Below are 25,088 nucleotides of genomic sequence, written 5' to 3' on the forward strand. Positions count from 1 at the left end.
CAGACATGATAGAATTACAGTTAAGGATTTTTCCACATAACTGCTGGTAAATAATGCAGCGCAATCGCAACAGATTTGGCCACTTTTGTTTTGTGTGCCAAAAATATGGTAGCTCTCATCTCAGATGAGAGCTTACCATATATATTTCGCACTAACTCTGGTAATGCAAGTAAGGGATTTCAATCCAAGTTCGTCCTGTAAGCTCTTGCTCTGCTAATTCTTCAGTTATTTTAAAATTCTGGTCAATCCTGCAGATAAAAATAAGCAACTCAGAGGTATGACTCACAACTTTGCCTTAATCAATTGCCAAAAAAGGCGAGTAAAATCATAAGCGGTTTTTTTTTTTTTTTTTTTTTCCAGTTGAAAACACGTCTGCTTCCAAGTTCTTGACCCGCCTCGTTATTGTACTTGAAGAAAGGCGAACTTCAGCGAAAGCTTTCATTTCATCCGAGAAAACTCTTCACCAATTACTAAAACACTTTCTTTTTTTTTTTTAATGAACTCACTATCAGTGAAAGGTTGCCTTCTTCAATTATTTGAGAAATTCGGAAACTAGAGCTTACTGACGCAACGTTTTCTTTTAAAAATATTTTGTAAACTTACCAAACTGACACCAAGGACTCTCGTTGAGTTCTTGCAAATTTATTCTTTCATGTTTCTAGATGAAAGGTGTTGTATTTCTCACTATATTCTTAGTATAAACTGGATTATATCATGTGTATTCAAATTATGTTTGTTGAGAACCGAGGCAGTTTCCTTGAAAATAAAGCACATGCCTTTGTCCTACATGTTTAAGAAAAAACGGATTTTAATAAAACACGACGTTCACTGTCCACTTTTCTCTTCTTTGACATCTTTAAAAAAAAAATTATTTACTATAAAACGCTATTGGAACACCGAAGAACAGATTGTCAGCATCCTCTGATACACGGAACGAAACTGAATTGATTTGGGAACTACAGCCGATATAACTGGATTTTATCGATGACGGCGACATGAAAACGCCAGACCAAATTGAGATTTTGAGGTATCAGTGACTAAACAAAGTCAGTACGTCACCACCCTTTAAGCCCTGTCCACACAGAGGCAACAAATGTCAACATTTTGACCAGGTTTCGGAAACAAAGTTGCAACTAGTTGACTTATGTCGCTAGACGGCTAATAGCCGATGTTCCTTGTTGTGCGGTTCCACATTGTTGACAGTTGTCTTTTGATTACACTAGCCAACACGATTTTTACCTCCAAGAACTTAAATGCTGTTTTTAACAAATTTTTATGCGCAGATTTCGAAAATCCCCATGATAGTTTCACATCACGTCGAGTTATTAAATATAGAGGGCGTTACGTTTCACCAAAATGCCAATTTCGCATAACCTAGCCAGCAATACTAATTTATTTTAACACATATAGGCTAATTATCTTAATTTTAGCAATCACTTGCGTCTTTGTTGAAGATTTTTGTAGGCTCAGCAAGGTTTTCCAAGCATCAGCTGCAAAACCTTGGAACAGTGCCAGTGCCCCCCCCCCCAACTTGGGATAGCAGTAGTGGGGAAAATAATAGTGATCAAGTTCAAGTTGAAGGTTCCCCGGAAAACTCCACTTCCCAAGATGTATAACTTAGGATGTATAACCTGTTGGGGTATAACATATCTCCAGTTTGTATCTTGCTCTGAGAAAATTGGCCCAATTTTGTATAGCAATGATTCAAATTCGGAGGAAGATTTTGAGGTAGCCACCAACTGCCACAGGTCATGCACAAAAATAATTCATTGAGGAGGGAGCTGCGTCCCTCCTAGATGAATCTTATTTTTAAGGAAGGTCGTACCCAGCAGTTCCACTTCATTTCGTCGCCTTCACTAATAACAACGAAGTTATTACTTCTTCGCACCACATGTTTACTAAATGTATTGTCCAAATGACAACTAGCAGATCCACAATTGTGTGTGTATGCAATATAGATTGGTTTTCGATTATCATATGATCGCTGTATGGATTTTGTTATTATTTTGCCCTCCCTACTTGAAAAAAAAAAATAATAAAATTTAACCAGCGCCAGTTGACATTTTCATTATGCCAGGATTAAATCTCAAGTTTTAACTCCTGATTTGAGCGTGTAGGGCGGCCTTTGTGCGTACTAATCATTCATATCCAAATAAAAGTGAACACACAAATATTTCACCTGGAATAAAGAACTTGTCTCTCTATACCTTAAAGTTTTCCTCCTAGTATTATTTTTTCGAGCCAATGGGAGAAGAGGGCGAGGTAATTACATCACTACAAATGCAATTATTATTGATAGTTGCCTCCATAACGTTTACCAACCTCGTGCACATGCTTCACTGTCTAATATTTGGTGTTCCATCTTAAATTTTTTTTTTTTTTTTTTGTATATTAATGAATATTGTATATTTGTAAATAGTTTAATATTTTAAGTGTTTGTATAGTTTGTAAATATTTCAGTTATATTTTAATCCTGCTCTTTTGGATGCAACAATAATTCTCATGCATTATGGAACCCGAAGCAAAACGCCTTTGGCTAAAATCTATTTGGATGTCAGTTGTCTCCGCGCAGTGGGGTGTGGTCGTAGAATGAGGTGATTGTATGGTCGAGTTCTGTGATTATTGTGAATGCGTTTTTGTTTCTGATTGTTTTGTCGTCTAAGAGGGGGCGCTTAGCTCAGGTAGGGTGTTTATCCCCATCAGAAAACCATGGGGGCATAAACTTATTAAAATCGGAAAAAGAGTTCCCGATTTTAAAACAGCGGCATGTAGGGGGATAAACACCATAGGCATGTCAATCTAGGAGGAAAGGGGTGGGCTAAACAGCGAGTGACACCTGCCAATCAATGCCTTCTTCCTGACTTTTAGTCGAAGTATGGAGTGGCACCCAAGGTCTGAATTTTTACAAGGCCTTTTCCTAAGTGATTTATGTAAACGTAGGTAAATTACATAGTGATATTTATTCGACCTTGCACTATACACAGGTAAATAATTAAGTCGATTTCCTGATTAGATATCGATTAGTGCGTTTCGACAGCTGTATTTTACGTAGAAAAATTTGACTTACTCCGTCCTACCTCTACATATTATGTAGAAAAATGTACGCGGGGTTAGCGAGCAGGGGGTAGAGTCCTCTAGTTTTTAATTTAAAGAATAATATTAAAGATAAAAGTAGGTTTTTTTTTTTTTTTTTTTGTGGAAGTGGCCATGAGCCAAACGACGGCAACCCCGCTGTGTTTTTATGAAGATACTGTACCCGCAAAGATGATCAATGCAGAGGTAAATATATTTGTGCGGTGTAGGTTAGGTTTATGCCATTCGTGTTATCATATGATCCTGGCCACATAGTCCAACAGGGTGCACAGAGTGATTATCGCTCTTGTCCCGTGGAGGCGGGCAATTTACTATCATCGTACTAATTTTAGTTACAGATAAGATCCTAGCCCAAACTTCCACGGTGACATGGCCAGCAGTAAAAAAAAACAAACTGCAATGGCAGAGGAATTATTTTAATTTGATGTTAAAATTAAATTGCAAGCTCGACCACTTGTGTTTGTTGCTTCTGTTCAATAATATTCATGAAACGGGCACTTTTTAAATGGCCACGAGCATGTCATGACTCATTTCGTTTGGGACGCTTTCCCAAATGTTTGCCTCCCATAGGTTGTTGCTGAAGGTGTGTTTAGTGTCAGACGGCACCAGGGATTTCCCCCCTCTCCACATTGCTTTCATTGTGGGTGTACCAGTTTGCTAGAAATGCAAGAGGTTTAAAAGTGTATGGATATTGTATATGTGTAGTGTCATGTACCGTTGTTCATCTGGTCGTTTAGCCACTGGACCCCTGTTGAGGCCCAGCGTTGCCCCACCTTCTCCCTCGTGGAAGCAGATCAGGAACCCAATAGTTTTAGTCACTCTGGCAGGTACTGCCACCTAATTTCCTGATATTTCAGTGGCTAGGACCTAAAAAAAAAAAAAAAAAATGCGCGCACTCCTTTATATGCACGTACGTACAGACAGATCCATATACATGCGATACATATATCCATCATCGTCGGTTTTGATGATCGTTAGGTGAGGGGGATAACGCTTGCGCAATAAAGGCCGAAAAAAAAAAAAAATGGGCGAATGGTAATTTTGACATAATTAAGTTTTTGCGTGTGTGGGGCATTCGCTGGCATAAAGATAGTGGGTGGGAGACTGAAGGCCGGGGAGAGTTAAGGTAGAAATATGGAGATGATAGTGTAAGCAACCCCAGAAGTCAATGAGGCAGGCCCATGCCTCATCAGGAGAAAGTAGGGGGCACCGGGGGAGACCGTCCCACCACCGGCAAAGGGGGAGGGGATGGAAGGCACCAGGCAAGGGAGCCCGGTGCGATCGCCAACAAGCGTCTGCAGGGAAACTATACATTGACCCTGTTGGTGATGTTCAATCTGTTGTCATGTCCGAGTTGCCATCCTTGGGACCTGGGTCCTGTCCATGTTAGTCCTTAGTGTGGTTTATTTCCTGAGCCTTCCAGTTCTCAGGAGTGTCTTGTTCACATAGACCCTGCTGGTGGGGTGTCTAAGTTTGGTAGTCACCTCCATTTGTCTGACATGGGTCCCGTCCATGTCCCATGAAAGACAAATTTCTAATTCTTGGGAGTGGGTCATTTCTGATGTCCCAGTCCAAACGAGCTGAAAAACAGATGTTCTTCGGTTATAATGATAGTGGGTTGTGGGCTGCGGCCATTTGGTTTCTCCTCCTCGCGAACAGTGCCTGTGTGTAATCCGAGAAGGCTTGATACTCCTCCTTCGTGTTTAGGAGGTGATGTTCTTGTCCCTGTGGTAAGTAGTGGATTCTGGTGAGTAAAACACCACGTAGGTCTTCATAGAACCTGCAGTCATACATGAGGTGCTGCCAGCTCTCCAGCCTCCCCCCCCCCGCAATTGCAAGTTGGATCATCCTGGATCCCAAGTAGACACAGTTTGGCATTAATCGCTCCGTGTCCAGTTAAGAGGTACGTTACTTGTAGACCTGGGGAGAACCAGTTGGGTGAGGTTGGGTAGTTTTGTTCAATATTGGATAGAAACTTCTTTGTGATCTCTCCCTTTTGAGAGTTGCTCCACCTTTCCTGCCATGCCTGCTGCAGGTGAGTTTGTATCCTCTTCTTTTCCACATTTCTGTTGCTGGTTAGGTCAATAGTGAACCCGAGAAAAGTCTGTGGGGTACCTTTGTCTAGGTAGTACAGTAGACCGCGTTGTATGATTTCTAAGTCCAGCGGGAGAGTGCCGGCGAGCACTTGCAGGGCATGGGTGCTCACCGTGCGGCAAGCGCGAGTGATGGTTAGGAGGATGGATCTGTGAATTTGGTCTGCGATACGTCTGTTTACTGCTGTTGTAGTTTTTTGAAACCATGGGCCGGATGCGTAGGTGACAATCGGGGTGAAGATAGTTTTGTAGAACATGGAGATATTTCAGATGGGACTGAAATGACAGGTTTTAGTCCAATTAAGGATTATTAAGCCTGTTAAGTACAGTGAAAGGAGATGTCGCGAGAAAATCCTCGAATTGCCGTGCGGTGGCTACAGAGGCGCTGTACCATAGTGAAGAGCGCCAATTTATATCCGCACCAAAAATGATTTTCCATTTGGCAGGAGTGCCCGAATCATTTGTAGGTATATTGTTGCCAGAGCTATGTCCTCTGCTGGGTAGCAGTACATAGATATGACGTGTGACTCCCATAGATCCAGTGATCTTTGCGCAGATCGCTCATGGAGAGCACAGGCTATGGACGTTGTTGACGACGATAAAAGGGTTCCTGACTAGGATGTCTACCTATGGGGTGTCTTCAGATTGTACCATTCTATATATTATTAGTGAGTATCCCGAATTTGGCAGGAATGTGTATACGGCAACTGGATGATAACGACATCAATATATTCCTTGTCAGACTTGATCCTTACCTGCTTCCACCACTTCCTTAGTCCTCTGAGCGTTAATTTGCATAAATTTCATCGTGCTTGTATCATAGGATTTAAGCTGTACAGCCATAATCGATTGTGAGTTTGTATGATCACTTAGTTTTAATACAAGTTGGACACACTGTGCCTGATTATTAATGAGAACAACTTTACTGTTCTGTGTGTCAGAGTTTTAATCTGAGGAAATATAATTAAACTTAAAAGAATTGATTTTTGGAAATTGTAGTGGCACTGCGTATTATGATTGAATCTTGATTAATAAACATAATTGAATAAAATGATTGCTAACAAAGATACTGTGTCAGGGGAGGATAACAAAACAAAGAGGAATAGGAAATCCACTGTTAAAATTCAAGAGTTCCCCAACATCAAGCCTTTTGTAAGTAATGAGGTAAATACAGTGAATGGGGTTTTTAACGAACCTGTGGAAGACAGTGACGGGTATTCAAATTCTGATAGTAAGGATAAGTAATTAGGTAATAATGAGGGTAAGTAATTCTGATATTTAAGAAAGCCTTAAAGCAAGGTAATATTTGTCCCTTTCAGTCTTCAGCTGAAGACTGAAGGGGACAAATATTACCAAATTTGACAGTATTAAACAACATGACCCTCTTTCTGTTGAACAATGCAGTGTTTATTGGGCTATGGCTGTTTCTGGCTGGGCCTTGGAATGCGACTTGGATGTCGACATCTCTGCTTCTTCAAGAAGCAGAACCCCTGAGAATCATATTATAACTAAACGGGTTTATCGTGACGAGAGTTCTGTGGGCTCTCCTACTTCGGTTAAGAGTAAGTTTCCTGTTTTGAGAAGGAGAAGCAATAAACATAAGAAAAATCTGATTAATGCATTAAATGAAGTAGAGGTATTTCAGGATGATAAAGAAATGAGTCAAGGAATATAGAACTTAAATATGGACTTAAACGTTGGCAATTGATAATTTTAATAATTCTGTGAACATTGGCGCCGACAAACATAAATATGCCTCACACGCTTCTGGATATCAGTCTCAGGATTTAGTGGAAAATGAACTGGATTATGAACCAGATTTAATAGATTCACAGTTGTTTTATAGAGATGGACTGAATAACCAAAATAAGCAGAAACAAGCGCTTAACGATTTCCATAATGAACCAATCAATGTCGTCATAACATGTATGAGAAGAAAGTTACAGGAATTTTTATTTGCTAAAGAACATTGAATCAATAATGTTGCTATCTCTCAAATATTGGCTAGATGGGGTTATCTGGAAAGTTTGGCCTTGAAATTGGGAATAGATAATGAAAGCTCGAAAGGGAGAAATAGATGTTTAGGGGGTCACTAACTGAATACATAGCAATAATTACAGGTTTGAGGTGTACTGGCAAGCTGAGGTTGTACAGTGAGGTTGTTAAAAATAAATTGGAAGGATAGCATAACTAATTATGACAGCTATGCAAAGCGGAATAATGGGCTTAGAAATAATGTTAGTTCTAATAACGTACTCTTGATGAGGCCTGAGCAAGATTCTAAACTTAAGTCTAGCATGGATGTAGAAAAAAAAAAGCGGTCTCTAAAATTGTGGACCATTCGCTTAAAACGTACGAATTAGGAGAATGCGAAAACTACCTGACAAGGGTATTGCGATTGACACTGAGTCTAACGAAGAGCTTGAGGATATTAGGACTAATGACCTCATACAGAAATTTAGATTGAATATCACTATAAGCCTAAGAAACCAGGTTTAAAAATATTGTATAATGTAATTGAGGACATAAATAAAGATCTACTTAATGAGTTATATGAAAGAAACCTAATATATATCACAGAGAGAACCTCAGTGATGAGGTGAAAATACATTTCTCTAATGAAAACAAAAACGGAATTAACTGAATCTTGGAAATATCCTGTAGAGTTAAAAAGTTCCTTGATAAACAAACAATTATCTTTATTGGATTGATGTCCTACAGGTTTAAGGAATTTCATTTGGTTACCATGTGTTATAATTGTCAGAGGTACGAGCACACTTCTAAGACATGTAAAAGTGATAGGCTGGTTTGCAGTCATTGTGGTGTGACGGGTCCTAATTTTAAATTCTGTAAAAATAAAAACAAACAGTGTTGTTCCAATTGCAGTGCGAAAAATAGGTCTGCTTCTCATTCAGTTAGAGATAACAAGTCTCCCCGATACATATTTGCGCTGAAAGTTACTAAGGAAAGAACTTATTCGCGCTTTACGGTAAGGAGCAATAGCACTCTTATCCATAGAAATAATATGTACGGCGAACTAATGGTGCTCCAAGTTAATGCGCAGCGTGCAAGATCTGTAGCAGATGAACTAAGATTAGTTTGTGAACGTGAAAATATTGACATTGTTTGTGTTCAGGAACCCTATTTTTATAGGGGAGAGCTAAGTGGGTATCCCAACTCTATTAGAATTGTCTAAAAGAAGTGTGATAAACTGAGGGCTGCTATACTAGTTTTGAGCTCTGATCTGCTTGTGACCCGAATTGATTCCTTATGTACATCACATGCAATCTGCGTGAGTATTGAAGCTAGCTGGGGACAATTCCATTATATTTATGTACTGTCAGCCTGATGCAGACCTTCATTGCTCTTTTAGATATTTGGAACAGGCGTTATTCAGATATAAAGGCAGACAAGTGATTACCTGTCTGGATTCAAATGCTAAAAATCTTTTACGGTGGTATAGATTTACTGATGTCAGAGGCAGGTTATTAGAGGAGCTGATAACCTCATCTAGACTTGAGATCATTAATAAGCCTGGTAATGAACCTACGTTTTGGACTATTAATGGTGAGTCTAACATAGATGTAACGTTAGCCAATAGTACGACCTTCAGTTTCATATCTAATTGGTAAGTTAAACCAAATTGGATTAACAGCGATCACAGAGCAATTACTTTCAACTTAGGTTGTGCTAGAAGTAGATTTATTGACCCTCATTCGTTACAACTTAGAAGATTTGCGATTAAGCACGTTGACTGGGGTAAGTTTGACAGATTTGTTAGGACAATTTTTGGTTCAATGTCGTCAGCTGATTTCGATAGGATTAATGCATTTGATTTGGTTCAACTATTACAACAGAAGTTATTTGATGCCTGAAGGGAGTTGATGTAATTAAAGCAAAGTAAACGTGCTACGGTGCAATGGTGGTCCTCTATTCTTACTGATCTCCAGAGGGAGGTCGACAAGGCATGTAAGAAGTTTCAACGTCAGAAATTGCGGGATAACAAAGAATCTACTGCTAGGTTGAAAACTGAGTATCAATTGATCAAAAGAAAATATACCCGTTTATTAGCTAAAAGGAAATTTGATGCATGGAAAAACTTAGTGCAAACAGCTGGTAATGCGGATCCATGGAGCATCGTTTATAAGTTGTGTTTACACAAATTAAGACCATCTGGGGATGTGATAAGTTCTATGCGTTGTGGAGACTCTGGAACTGTAGATTGGCTCTGCAGTATTAACGTTATACTTGATCACCTTATCAATGGATCTCTTCATTATGTGGATCAGATGAAGCATTCTGACAGTACTGATCAGTTAGATTGTGGTTGTGTTAGCGATATTCAAGAGGAATCATTTTCAATGGAAGATCTGAATTGAGTTGTAAACAAAATTCGTAATAACAGGTGTCCTAGTATGGACCTCATTTGAAGGGGAAGTTATTAATAGTTTCTTCAAACTGTTTCCTGAGCATCTTCTTGTTTTCCATAAATACCTGCTTGAAGGAATTTTTCCCCCGCCTTGGAAGGATGCTCTACTTAAGATCATTTTGAAATCAGCTGTAAAACCTAAAACTGAGTCCTCTTCTTATCGTCCAATTGCACTTCTTCCAGGTTTGGGCAAGGTCTATGAACGCATTCCTTCACGGCGAATATTGCAATATACGCAAGAAAATTTAGTATTCTCAAATAACAATATGGCTTTAAATGATGGCAGAGGATGCTTTACAATCTTTGGTTAAATTGGTTAGAGGTTCGAATGCAAGATATGTTCTTGGCATTTTTGTTGATTTTGAAGGAGCTTTTGATAATATCTTTTGGGACAGTGTTATTGATGCATTCGCCTCACAAAATGCTCCCATCAACTTTATAGCGTCAGAGTGATTTATTTTCAGCAAAGCTCTTTTACGGTTAAGTCAAGTTGGAATTCGGTAACTAGATCTGCTGTTGGAGGATGTCCGCACAGATCTGTTTTTGGGCCACTAATATGAAAATTGGTATTAGAGGATTGGTTACGAAAGGGATATAATCATGTTCATATGATTGCATAGCAGCTTACCTGGTAATATTAATTGAAGGCTCTTCAATGCTACAAATTGAACAAAGATCTAATGAAATAATAAAAGATCTCAATGCTTGGTGTGACTTTCATAAATTAACAATATCCAGGTCATAACTAAAAATATTATTGCTGAAGGGAAACCTCGTGTGTTGATTGGTTGTGAAAGTATAAAGCCTTAAAAAAATGAATTATCTTGGAGTCTTCATTGACAGAGGTATTAGATTTGACACCCATATCAATTTTCTAACGGAAAAGATTGCAAAATTTGTTAACATGAGAGCAAGAATTACTAGGAAGGATTGGGGTATTACGGTAGGGAATTACTGTTCTTTATGACTGTTTTCCTTCCTATTGTTTCATACAGTATCTTAGCTTGGTTAGACTGTTAATTAAAAAAATATATTTAAACTGACTGTATTCCATTCAGAGGATGATGCTCCTGAAGATGTCTCTAGTTTGTAGAACTGCCTCCACTGATGCACTACAGATTGTCAGAAGGAAAATGCCAATTGACCTCTTTCTGATTAGACTTTCAACATTCGGCTGCGTGGGACTCCTTTTTATTATTCGTGATCTTGAGTTCGATTTGGCTAATGATTCTAACAATGAGGCCAAGCGAGTCTTAGCTATCTTAATGACTCTTTGGAGACACAGATGGGATAACTCAAATAAAGGTGAAATATCTCATAGGTTCTTTCCTTCTGTTGTTGATGTTCTCTCAGAAAAATGGTTTGTGCCTAATCTACAAACTATATTTTTATTAGCTGGTCGTTGCTCATTTTTAGCAAAGTTGAATCAGTGGAGTGTTTCAGAAAGGTCACACTGTCACTGCATGGCTCTGGAGATAAGTAGTATTGTTTTATATTATTGTCATGACTCATGAGTACTTGGATCTCAGAAATTAATTTTTATTTGCTAGTCCAAATCTTGCTCACCTGACTGAGGGCGATGAGGCTCAATTAATGAAGACTAGGGAAGATTTTTGGGCGTTCCAAAACGTTTCCAAGAACGTTTCCAGAGAAGATTAGTGCTGCTTGAACTTGAGGCAAGAAGAGTAGAAGTCTAATAGACTATCATCTCATGTTGACTTCATATGATCAGTGGTTCCTTGTACCACTTTGGTCTTATTTATTTCATATGGCTCATTGTGCCATGAGCTTGTCCTGTAGTTCCTTGTGCCTCAATTAATATTTCTGTATATCATATGTAGGTATATGATACATATATACCGATGAGCCAAAACATGACCACCTACCTAATATGATGTTGATCCTCTTCGTGCAGCCAAAACAACTCTTACCCGGCGAGGCATAAATGCTACAAGGTTTCTAAATGTGTCTTGTGGTATCTGGTACCAACACGTAACCAGCATATCCTTTAACTCCTGTAAGGTCCATGGTTGAGATGCCGCAGATCAGAGTTGTTGTTCCAATAAAAACTGCAGATGCTCGATGGGATTGACGTTTGAGGAATTTGGAGGCCAGGGAAATAACTGGAAGTCTTCCTCATCTTCCTCATATGCCAGTGATACAGTTGGGATAAATATTTTGGTAACAGCACCTTTTGTTGTCAAACCCCAGTGATCTTGCCATATTTCACGCAGTTTTTCTGCTATCCTTGTCTTTTCTTGTGTTGGGTCATTTGCCATATCAAGCTGAATGCCAGCGACTGTGCAAGGGATCCCTTTTCTGAGTTTGTGATGTAGTCCGCTCTTGATAACTAATGTTCCGCGAACTAGTCTCGAACAATCCGGGCAGTGTGGCATGGCGCATTATCCTGCTCAAAAGATGGCACTTCAAGAGCGGAAGACTTGTCATGAGAGGGTGCACCTGGTCAGCAATGATGGTGAGTGTCTAGCGGCTCCTGGGATTTCTCCCATCTCCGCGGTGTTCTCTGTATCGAGTGGCATAGTGTTTGGGTAAGGCGCCACCTGTGGTTTCCCACATCTGCGCCATCACTACTCTTGTGATGTATACAGAACTCTGTAAAAGTGTAATGTGTTGTATGTGAAGAGTTTTGTGTTGGGTTCTGTTGTAATGTTCTAGCTTCTTAGCCGCAGGACCCCTTGTGGGACTGCACGTTGCCCACCAACACCACTGGGAGGTGAGCCAGACTTTCACAGTATTTTAGCTGCTCTCCGTCAGGGGCAGCCTGAGCTTCCTGATGGAGAACAACAAAATATATATATATATATAATAATAATTAAAAAATGATAAAAAAATAAATAAAAATGGTGAGATTGAGTGGGGAAGATAGTACGAGAAGTGGGAACAAGGAGGAGAAATGGGAAGGATGGTATCCTCCAGCTGAGCAAAGAGGTGAGGAGGAGAAGCGGGATTCACCCCTGGCATTGGGAGCCCACCCATTGCTAGGGAAGAAGACAGTTTTCAGAACAAGGGAGGTCTGCAAAGGAGAGCGCCATGTTGTCATACCACATCTGGCAAGCCAGATTTCAGCTGCAGCTGACCAACCCAAAGGTATTCAGGTGCAAAAAAAAAAAAAAAAAAAAAAAAATAAGTGCGAAGAGTTGGTATCATCAGTTGGGTTGTCCTGGAATTGGTAATGTGTGCCTCAAGTAGGTAGAACGCCTTCTCTGGAATACATCTTGAGGGAATTCAGTGAGAGCTATATAAAAGTTTTTTTTTTTTTTTTTTTTTTTTTTTTTTTCCTTCCGAGAGAAAAATGTGCTCAGAATTTCGAGGATTTTCTTGTATCTTCGTGAATAGTCTGGTAGTCGTCATACTGTGGACAGAGGTACATGACATGTTCCGAGTTTTCTTCGTTGCCACAGACACAGAATTGGTTGTCTTCAATTCCAAGCGCGGTTAATTTAGGTCTAAATGGGCCATGCCCTGTAAGCAGGAAGGTCACTTGGAGACCTGGAGCAAACCAGGGAGGAGGCTTTGGGTATGCCAGTGATACAGTTGGGATAAATATTTTGGTAACAGCACCTTTTGTTGTCAAACCCCAGTGATCTTGCCATATTTCACGCAGTTTTTCTGCTATCCTTGTCTTTTCGTGTGTTGGGTCATTTGCCATATCAAGCTGAATGCCAGCGACTGTGCAAGGGATCCCTTTTCTGAGTTTGTGATGTAGTCCGTTCTTGATGACTTCAAGGTGGAGGGGCAAACAACCAGCCAGGACCTGGAGAGTGGGGGTGCTTACGGTGCAACAAACTCTTGTGATGGTTAAAAGCATAGATCGTTGGATAGAATCCAGTTTTCTGCGATTTCTGTCAAGGATAACTCTCTGACACCACACAGCTGCACCGTAACAAACTATGGAAAAGAAGATAACTCTGTAGATGAGAGAGAGAGAGAGAGGGCCCTCCGTTTAAGCCCCCAGTCTGCCCCGCTGATGCGTATGATCATGGCTGTGTGCTTCCTTATCTTAGAGGCTAGGTACTGCAAGTGGGGGAAAAATGTTAGCATTGCGTCTATCAAGATTCCGAGGTATTTAATCTCAGAGTAGAGCCTGATTGGTCTGTTTGTGATATTGATTTTTGAAATCAATATTGTCTTGAAATCTGTATCGAGTGAGAGTACCCTGTCACCAGATATTTAAAGTGTGTGGATCGTGTATAGCGTAGTCAGTTGTTCCGCGAATAGGGGAAACCCTAGAGCCCGCCAAAAAATAATAAAATACTTTGACTTGTTCATCTAGCTTATTGGCCCTCAGGCACCTGATGGGACCTGACGTTGTCCATACCGCGCCACGGAGAGGCTAGCCAGGAGTTACCAGTAAGGAATCAGTACTCTGGCAGGTCCTGTCACCTACTTTCCTCAGATTTCAGTGGCTAGGACCTAAAAAAAACCCCTTTAATCGCTGTTCATGCATTTGTTTGGTCATTGAGATTTGCTTTAAGGGCGGGAAGGGTTGTATGCTGAACGAGTTTTTTACTTTTGGCCGAAAATGGTCGGGCAAGCAATTTTGGTGTAGTTACAATTTTGATATGTGGGGCTGTGCGCTGAGAAGGTAGACAAATTTGTGTGGGAAGAAGGAAGGTTGGAGGGAAGAAGAAAGGGACCGATAGAAAAGGTTGCCCCTAAATGTTCAGTGGGCATGCCCATGCCACACCAGAGGGAAAGTGGGTTTAGTAGGGAGAGGGGACAAGGGTGTCTCCCCTGCCGGGAAAAGGAGATTAAGCAGGCCCGGCAAGGTGTCGGACCTGGATCGCTGGTTGGCAGCAAGGCTGAAATCTAAGTCGTTCACTTTGACTCTCCAGGTGGTGGACCTAGTCTTGGCAGAGGCCAGGATGCGTCACCTGCACGTGACAGGCCAACTACATTTAGGTCTCAATGTTTGGTTGCATACAGTAAGGACTCAATTGATGTAGGTTGTCACCGTCTCATGTGTTCAAGTCCTGTAGTCATTCAGCTGGTCGTTAATGGCCAGTTGTGTTCTTTGTGTTTATTTGGTTGTCCAAAGTCCGAAATTTGTTTCAGGGTGGTGGACAAGCGCGAAAGCATTAGTTTTCTTCTTCCTGCAGCACTGTCATACTGATTTCTAAGGATGGTATAGTGTGTTTAGGGTCTAACGGCACCAGGGGTTTTCCCCATCTCCGCGTAGTATACATTTTTGATACAGAACATTGTAGAGGCCAGAGGTTTAAAAGTGTATGGATATTGTGGTGTGTAATGTTTTGTACCGTTGTTCATCTGGTCTTTTAGCCATTGGGTCCCTAATGAGAAACACCGTTGTCCACACTGTACCTCGTGGAGGCAGACCAGATACACCAGTATTTTGGAGATTTACTATTTACTCTGGCAGGACCAAATATGGAGGATGCGGAAAGGTCAGGGAATGACCACCGCATATCCCGGAGCAATATGGCCTTAGTTGCTAATGTTCCTAAAAACCAAATAACAAACAACAACTCTGGCTAGGACCTATAAAAGGGGGGGAGGAAGGTAAAATGCTAAAAATTGGGTCAAACCGAAAGAGAGAAGTTAAGCGGGATCGAGTTAAATTTTTTTTTTTTTTTTAGTGTGGGGTTTGTGTAGTTTTGACCTGGGTCAAACGCTAGTCGAGATAGCTAGAGAGGGAAGGGAGCCTGAAGACTGAGGGGTGAAAGACAGAAATATGGGGTCAATAGTGAAGATAAACCCAAAAGTTGGTGGGGCAGGCCCATGCCTCACCAGGTGAAGATAGGAGGGTACACCTGAGATTTCATTATATTTATGTACTGTCTCTGGATGGAAAGTGAACCGGGTAAGGGTACCCGGTTCAAATCGCCTAATGACGTCTCGGCAGCAAACTGCACAATGATGTCTTTGTCGGGTCTTCCTATGCCATTCCTGGGATATGTTGTCCCGTCCGTGTGAGTGGTCAAATCCAGATAATGGCTCCAGTTTAAGCAAGTGGCCAGTTCCAAGATAAGTTAATCATTAGTTCTTCAGATTGTAGCTGTTACGTTTTTGTTTGGTTGAGGCATCTAAGGATCTTTATTCTGGATGACAAGTGGTTGGTTTGTAGGAAAATTCCTGCTAAGGTTGTGGGTATGTCCTTCTAATAAAAAGATCCTGTGCAAACTGCGTTAAGAACAATATCCAACAGATATTGTTCTTTGTTTATTGGCGAGAAACGTATTCTGGTTATTAAGAGGCAGCTAGTTGGAAGTGGTGCACGAGGTGCACCCTCCTCGAGCTGTCCACGTAGTTTGTCCGCATGGGTAGAACAGTGGTAGCATCACCGTCTGCCCCACGCCGGGTGGAAAAGGCCCGGGTTCGAATCCCGTCGATGAAGCGAGGAGCTTTAATGGTTTTTTTTTTTTCACTTCGTGGCTGAGTTAGTCGGTCTCTGGCGTAGATAGCAAGGTTCCCCCCCCCCCCAGAAACTGGGGTCCAGCAAAACAGACAAATCGACCATAGAACACAAGCAATTAACAGACATAAGACACACACAGCACGGCAGATAAATTCAATTATTCGGGTGTCCTAAATATAAGTTTGTCCACGTATTTTGATAAACAGCAGGCCACGGAGGTCTTCATAGATATTACATTCGTAAAGCAGGTTCTCCCAAATTTCCTCTTCTCTGCATCTACAGTGCGCTATGTCCGAGATTCCAAAATCGTGTAGCTTCTTCCTGAAGGGGCCATGCCCTGTCAGCAGATAAATGGTATGAAGTCCAGGAGAGTACGAAGACGGGGAAATATTATAAACACGTCCAATATCTGGTATGAAGCTTCTACAGTTAGAAGCTTCATACCAGATATTGGGGTCATTCCACCGATTATTCCACACTGTTCTCATGTGGTTTGAAAAGGCTTCCCCCCCCCTGTGGTCAAACCACTTGGGTCCATAGTGTATCGCAAATGTGTGATTACCCTTCCTTTGGCGTGTTGGTGCAGCTACCCATGGCCCACAATCTCCAAGTGCAGAGGTAGACATCCTGGAGAGCGTGGGTGCTCACCGTGCAGCATGCTCTGGTTGTTGAGGAGAATTATTCGATGGATGGCCTCCAATTTCCTTCTGTTAACAGCAGTGCTTGCCTTAGCGTACCAAGCACCCGCTGCACAAGCCAGTGCCGGGATGGTGTGTGTTTGGGTTGCCTGAGCGGAGCCCGGAGTTTTCCCCCATTAGCCCCTACATGTCTTCTTGTTTATAAGACTTCTTTCTAACCGGCAACTTAGCGAGTGGTGGGCAGAGCCACCGAGGTCTCCGCCTGCCACAAGGAGGCGGAGTGTCCCTGAAAGATTCAGGGGCACTCAATTTAGGGGGAAGTAAGGAAGAGTGATGAAAGGGGCAAATCCAAGAGTAGGACCGCCCTAAGAAGTGATTAGAGTTTTAGTAAGGATAAAATATCTCTCACTCAGGGTGTTGAGAGAGAGTGAGGAAAGTTTGTTGTCTTCAATCAGGTTCAAGGTTGGTAGTTATTTGTCAAATCCGGTTTTCCTTTCTCCTAACGGCCCTCTTCTCTTAAAGGCCTTAGTCGCAAAGGTGTTGAATGCCTCGAAATTGTCCTCGCTTTTTGTGAGCTTTGCCATGTCAATTGGTGTGGAGTCTACTAAGGAGGAGAGCTCCTGCCTTAGATCCCGGTAACAATGACAGTCGTTGAGTATATATGGTCAGCAGTATCAGGGTCTCCGCAGTGACCTTGTGGTTTCTGTGTTAGGTCCAGTTGGTATAGTTTGGTGTTTATACTGCCATGGCCCGTCATTAGAAAGGAGGCATATAGGCCTGGCGCTAGCCATAATTTTTCCTTTTTGATTAGCTCTTGCAAATTATGGATGTATTGTCTTGTTGTTGCTCCCTTTTCCGTGGTTGTCCAGGTGTTTTGCCATTTCTTCCTTATTCTTACTATTTCCGTTTTCTTTTCATCCTGCAGGTCAACAGTGATGTCATCAATAGTCATTGGTATCCTTTGTTTATGCTGTACTTCTAGATTTGCTGGAATTTTCCCTAGTAAAGCTTGTAATGCCATTGTTGAAGTTGTTCGGCAAGCCCTTGATATGGTTAAGAGCGCCAGTCTTTGTGCCTGTTCCAGATGTTTGGTTATTATCACCTTGTTTGCTTTATATCCCCACGCACCCGCTCCGTAAGTAAGAATAGAAAGGAAAACACAGTTATAATATAACCTTAGCGTGTGGGCTTTTAGGCCCGATTCTCTTCTGGGTATTTGCTTGTGGGCCATCAGGAAGGTCTTGGTCTTCTCTTAAGTATTTCGTGTGTGGGAGGAAGCTGAGTGTTTCATCCATCATGCCGCCTAGGTATCTAGTTGTTTGTGTATATTTGATTCTTTGATCTTTGTACTTGGCGAGTGGTGGGCGCTCTCTATCGAGTTTCCCCTTAATCAGCATTTGTCTTTTTTTTTTTTTTTTTTTTTGTGGATACATTCAATTTGTGTTTATCTTCCCATGTGGCAAGCTCTTCTAGAATTTAGTTTGCTGATGTTTAGGTAATAAAGTGTATTGATGTCTAGCGGCAACTCCATCTCCACGTTGCTTTCATTGTAGGTGTACCAGTTCACTGGGAAGGCCAGAGATTTAAGTGTGTGGATTTTGTATATGTGTAGTGTTGTATCGTTGTTCATCTGGCCGTTTAACCGCTGGACCCGTACTGAGGCCCAACGTTGCTCACACTTGGCCTCGTGGAGGCAGACCAGGTACACAGAATGAAATTTTATTCCGGCAGACCCTGCCACCTAGTTTCCTGAGATTTCAGTGACTAGGGCCTAAAAAAAAAAAAAAAACTCTGTAAGGGTAAGAAATTTTATTAGAAAAGCCAATTGAGTTTATGCGGTTTAATTTGGACGAAGTTAAGTTTTTGCAGTTGTGTGGGGTTACACGCTGGCGTACTAGGCAGAGTAGGGGGGGAGACTGAAGCCGGGGGAAAAAGACAGAAATATGGGGGAGACTGAAGGCTGGGGGAAAAGACAGAAATATGGGGACGATAGAGAAGGCGACCCCAGGATATTCAGTGAGACAGGCCCGTGCCCCACCAGGAGAAGAATAAGGGTTGGCAGGGGAGGAGAGGAGATAACTCTCCTCCTCCCCGCCACCTCCCCTTTTCTTGATCTCTCTCTTTCCCCCCCTTGGTTTTTCCCTTTTCACTTTTTGATATATATATGTATGTTTGCGTATATATGCTAAAAACCAATATATATATATATATATTTTTATTTTTTATTTTTTTTTTCTTATTTATTTATTTACTTTTTTTTTATTATTATTATTTTTTTGTTATCTTAGTTAATTATTTTTATTCATTTCTTTCTCTTCCTTTCGGGTTTTTTTTTTTTTTTTTTTTACCCCTCTGAAGTGGGCCCCAGAGAAGGAAAACTTTTTTTTTTTTTTTTTTTGTCTCATACTCAGAGACCATAGGTGTCCCATCTACTGGAACTGGCCCACCTTCCCGTGGTGTGGACGAGTACCCAGAATCATCTGTCCAGATGACTGATGCTTCTGGGTAGCCAAGCGGTCAGAACATAAGAACAGAACACACACATAATACACACAAACCGACGTCACACACATCTAGCCCATTTGTAGCGATACTGTTCTTCACAGAGATACGAGGCGGAGTTGAACTGACGTTCTAGTGAGCTGCCCCTTACATAAACACATGTCCTCCCCGCCAGGTTGTTGTTATTGTTGTTATTTGGTTTTTAGGAGCATTAGCAACTATAGCCATATCGCTCCGGGGATATGCGGTGGTCATTCCCTGACCTTTCCGCATCCTCTGTATTTGGTGGTCACGGGCTCGAACCCCGGTCTATTCAAGAAGTGTGTGCTACGCACTGCTGCTCCTGCCCACCTGCCTACGGAGGCGCCTCCCCGCCAGGGGAAAGGTAGTAAAGGTGCCAGGCAAGGGAGCCCGGTACAGATCGCCATCAGGCATTGGCAGTAGAAATCACGTGAAGAGTGCAAGCGATCTGAACCGGATCTTCGTTGGTGATCATGTTTAATGTAGGAGTCAAATCCTGTCATGAGGCATTCTAGTCCTGTGGTTGGTCATGTAACCTGTTCAGGTCACCCAGTGTGCATGCTATGAGGATGCTGCCTTGGGTCTTGGTGATATCATTTTCTTAGTTCGTGCGTTGGGCATTTTGTTTAGCCATCCAGCTAATGGTCCAGTGCGAATAATTTGTATCCAGTTCATGTCAAGTCCTGTGTCAGTTTGTCTGTTTCAGACGTAGGTCTTCCTGATTGTCAGTTCCCTCGTGAACAAGGCTAGTGATGGTCATGTTCGTGGTTGTAAGTTATTTTGGTACAGTTTTGTTGTGTATTTTGCATGCTTGGCACAGGTATTTTTTTTTCTTCTTCTTTCTTTCGTGATTCATCATCAGTTTCCGGGTGCTGTGCATGGTTGTTTGCTATAAGTGCTCTCCTTCTAGCAAAGAGTTTCTGTGCAAAGATGGTAGGGGCTCTGTTTTCATGTTCCAAGTCGAGAAGATGCTGTTCCATGTTCTGTGGGTAGTAGGTGATACCAGTCATGAGCATGCATCGCAGGGCCTCATAGTGGTCGCAGTCATACGTGAGATGTTGCCATGTCTCCTCGCGGCCATAGAGGCAACGGGGATCTTCACAGATTCGGAAGCTAAACCATTTTGCATTAAATGGCCCGTGCCCGGTGAGCAGAAATGTGACGTGGAACCAACTCGGTGGTTTTGCAAAGACTCTCGGGCCGGCCCTGTCTTTTTATCACATTATTTTGTGGTACTTTCTTCCGCACTCTTATTTTGCATGCTTGGCACAGGTTGTTTTTTTTTCCTTTCTTTCTTGGCTAGTGGCAACTTTGATAAATTATTAATACAGCGGGGACCCTAGGATAATTAAGCAGCTTAACACATTGAACGGTGAGCGAAGCAAGTTTCTGACACTGAGCCCATGTGATCTTTTCACGCGCTTACGTTTGTATTTTGTATTGGACGGCGTATTCAAAAGCGGTGAACAAATTTTACAATTTAGAGGTGGTGGAAGCATTTTGTTTTTCCGATTTCGAGCCCAGACTTTACAAGAAAATTCGTTTACAATGACAAATATCATATTTATTTCAGCTTATCGTCAGAAGCAGGCTGCTAGGGAATTGGCTCGTTAAGTCATTAAAGGATTTAAACTGTTAAGCGCTGACCTTGGAAGGTTTTAAAGTGAATGTAGTTTGATTTGCCAGGCTGGGAGAAGGTTAGCCTTGTTATAATAGGTCATTTCTGATTAGTTGTGTTATATCAGACAAAATCAAAAATGAAATTTGCCTCTTGTTAGTAGCATGTTAGATCCCAATTGATTCCTCATACCAAAAGGAATTTCCTGCCATACGAGTCATTGTGGTGAGCTGTTTTAAATACCGTTGTGTGTTTTTTTTTTTTTTTTTTTTTTTTTCCACACCGAACGCGAAATCGCATGGCCGCACAGACAACAACCTGTATATATTTGTAGTATCCACTGTTTTTTTCAGTTTTCGATATGAAATTCTTTGAACACACCGTTTTCATAATTCGCTTTGGGTGACATGATCATAACCGCGTTATATCTAGGTTGCACTCTATTTATAATTTGGTAATAGTTTACAAGCACACATTATAGCGGGATAAGCGTCCTATTTGGCCTCAGAAATATTTGTCATCAATAGTTTTTGATGACAAAAAAAAAAAAAAATCATCGTTGGAAGCAGGTGCTAGGGCTGCGTTTGTAATGGTTGCTAGAAGACAGAGGAGAATAATACCTAAGTTGTGGACGAGTGACTTTTTGAAGTTAACCTTCGTGAAATCGATCTGTTAAATCATCATGATTAAAATAGTCGCCCAGGCCAAGAGCTAGTGTCTCCGCATCGATATGCCCGCAGAACTTTAGGAATTGCTGTTGTGTTCGTAAGAATACCAGCATTTAGTTTTTACCTCTCACTGCATATGATGGGGTCCAAAAATACGCAATTCAGTCACAAATACGAATTTAGCAGTACCAGAGTAGCGCTGACATTTCTAGAAACAGGGGACGAGCACCACGGTCTGATGTAGTTATTAAAAATATCGGAAAGAATTGCACGATAAAAGCAAGAATTATTCCAGAAGTATGCAGCGCTTTGATTCTACTGAATGAGAACTCAGTAATACTGAAAAATGAGTACCCTCCTAGCCCAGTAGCTGTTGCAGGGGGATGAACCTTGAATTAGTAAACTGATGATAATAAAGGAGTGATTAAAACTCATAACTAACTCCAATTTAAAAGATAACAAAAACGACAACTTATTACAACCAAAAAAAGTTTGTTAAAAATTAAATTATGAAACAACAGGGATTACCTTTATTTTAGATATAGGAAGCTTCTTTTCCAACCAACTCTCCTGGTCCAACGCGCTAATAATTCTTTGGGAAGTCGATATCAATTTTACAAAACATGTAGGACACCTTCCACACTGTCAGACCGTAGTGTTCAGACCCCTCGGTCTCAGCATTAAGCTCTCAAGACTTCTGTCTTCAAACACCATACCTCTGGCAGCAAGGAAACCATTGCGTGGATTGACAAAATTAAAATTTGAAGGCCTAAACTGCATAATAAATATGGACCGATTATTTTGTTCGGTCCAGTAGCTTGACATTGAATCGGTCAATATTTATTAAGCGGTTTAGACCTTCAAAATCTAATTTTATGCCAATCCACGTAATGGTTTCCTTGCTGCCAGAGGTATGGTGTTTGAAGACAGAAGTCTTGAGCGCTCAATGTTGAGACCGAGGGGTCTGAAAATTACGGTCTGACAGAGGGGAAGGTATCCAACATGTTTTGTAAAATTGATATCGCCTTCCCAAAGAATTATTAGCGCGTTGGACCAGGAGAGTTGGTTGGAAAAGAAGCTTCCTATATCTAAAATAAAGGTAATCCCTGTTATTTCATAATATAATAGAATATAGGAATTATCGAGCACTTAATAGCTCTCTATTATCAAATCAATTAAAATAAAATTCTGTTTATACTCCGGGACGACCAAATGGTCAGAGGAGTTCACAGGATAGACAAAATACAAGAAACGTCACCGTACTTAGCAGTCACGAGCTTGAACCCCGTTCACTCACGGCACGTGAACTTATGTACCCGCGCACGTGATCACTTGGCTGCGACGGCCGATAAGTATCAAGATTTCCATATGGATGTAGTTGGGGAGGATTTTCATGCTTCGAGGGTTGAAAAAAAATAAAAAAATAAATAAGTAACTAACGAGGCATCGATGGACTGGATTAAAATTAGTGGCAAGTGGCGAAACCACTGTCTGTCACTGAGGAATCCCGCTAGGAGGGGATGCCACTGAATGATTTCTATAAAAGTGGCATGCATCGTGTTGCACAAAATGTGGCACCGTTTAAACGCATCTTGATACAAATCTGAGAAACCCCATTTATTCAAAAAGTTGTGGCATTTAATTTAGATCCATACTACCGGGATTAACTACCGGGTATTTTCAAGCAATGATTGCTTTTCAAAAAGGATGGTAACCACTCATCACTGTGACTTGCGCCCCACTGCAGTCATATTAAGGAGGAGGAAACCGGCACTTTAAAAATTATACCAAATTGGAATGCATTGCTGCAGCTTGGACTATTAATAAAAGCGTCACTTTAGTTGGGAGATCTCTGTACAAGTCGTTGGATGGTCGCTTCAGTAATTGGGCTGAAGTACGCCAAGTAGTCGACGCCACGTGGTTACAACCTGTTTAGTGAAAGCTAATATTATTTTTCGCATCTTTATTAAAGCGTCGCTACTGGAGTCGAGTGAGTGACGCGCAGTGCTAATCCACCCTGTCCCCCCAGAGTTAAAGAGCAGAAGTGACATTGATGGACTATATTAGCCAGAAGGAATTGAGCGAAAGGCTTAAAGTTGCCGAAGGAGTAGGGGACATTTCTCCAGGAGCAAACTGTATTTATTGCCGAGAATTCCTGCAGGGGACGTGTTAACAACGACCCAACTGATTAAGTTCGCTTTCTTGTAATGGAGATGAGAAAACAGTCGTCGTCGTAAGGGCAAAGGGCGGCTCCTTCTTCCCTTCGCAGCATCGTCTTTTAGTCTTTTCACGTCTTAGTGTCCCGTACTCCTTCGGCAACTTTCTCTTAGTGCTCCGAATCAATAACAGGGAAATTTCTGAAGAAAGGAGCTGCCTCGTTAGCTGCAACTAATCACACATTAAAAAAAAAAAAAAAAATGCACCGTTATTTTTTTTTCCTTATGTATTATATTATTCCTTATTTATAATATTATACCCAAGAACTCTATAAATCCATTAACTAGAACTCAATTATTATTAATTAGAAATTGGACACATATTTTCAAGTTGGCTACAGTTCTAAAATTTGTGCATAAGCTTGAAACGCGACTTATGCTCAGATTTTTAGTAGTTCATTCAGCCAACTCAGTGTGCATTATTTATTCTAGATTCAAAACGCTTTAATGTCTCCCCCCCTCACTTTGTTAAGTTTCATGATTTTGCTTCGGAATACTATACATTAAAACTCAAGTCGTAGAAAGCAAAATGTTTACAATTTAACAAGCGTAAACCTTTTTTCAAATTATATGCAAATTATGACAATAAGTAACACGTAAAGATAGCGTATGAACTGTCACCATGCCTTTGTGATGGACAAATACAATAAATCTTTAATTGTATTATGGCCAACATAAAATTATTCCCGTCACGGCATTGTGTGACCAAGGGTTTATCATCCATATTTACATCATACAGACAACAGAGATACATACATGTTACATTATACACCCAGACTATCGTAGGCACAGCACAGTTCTAAATTTTCTGTTTAGCGAAGATTCCATTTCTGTATTTTTTTTTGTTGTTGACCACTTTTTGGAGGTCACCGTCGATCGCTTGCAGTGAGGGCAGCATTTGCTTTGGAAGGAATCTGTCGGTAAGCTCTACCCGGTTATGGTCTGCTAGCAGTTGTGCTGAAGTTGTTCTTTCTCCTATGTACGATCGAAGCCTGCGCAGTTGAAGGGCATCTGAGAGCTGGAGAAAGGGGAGTTTGTTTGGGAATTTTTTAGGCGCATCGGCATCTGTCCGTAGTGCGCCACTGGAGAAAGATTGTTTGGTGTTGGCATATTTTAACAGCCAGAATTCGGCAGCAAATATCCTTTTAAGATTGGATTCTGCAGCCGCGGTCCATATCACTGAAACATTTTAGTACTGTCGGGTATAGATCTTGATACGATATACAATTTTACCAGGTGCGGATCGTTGGTGTGGAGCAACTGTTGTTTGGCGACCCAGCGTAGTGAAGTCAGCCTGGAATGTACGAAATTAACCTGATTGGTGAAGGAAAGCTCGGAATTAAAAACAATCTTCAGATCTTTGTGCGTTTGAACGCTTGGAACTGAGGAGCCATTGAGCGCAGACTCCAGCAT

Source organism: Mastigoproctus giganteus, chromosome 11, assembly GCF_048544385.1.
Source record: "Mastigoproctus giganteus isolate SK-2022 chromosome 11, ASM4854438v1, whole genome shotgun sequence".
Lineage (NCBI taxonomy): Eukaryota > Metazoa > Arthropoda > Arachnida > Uropygi > Thelyphonidae > Mastigoproctus > Mastigoproctus giganteus.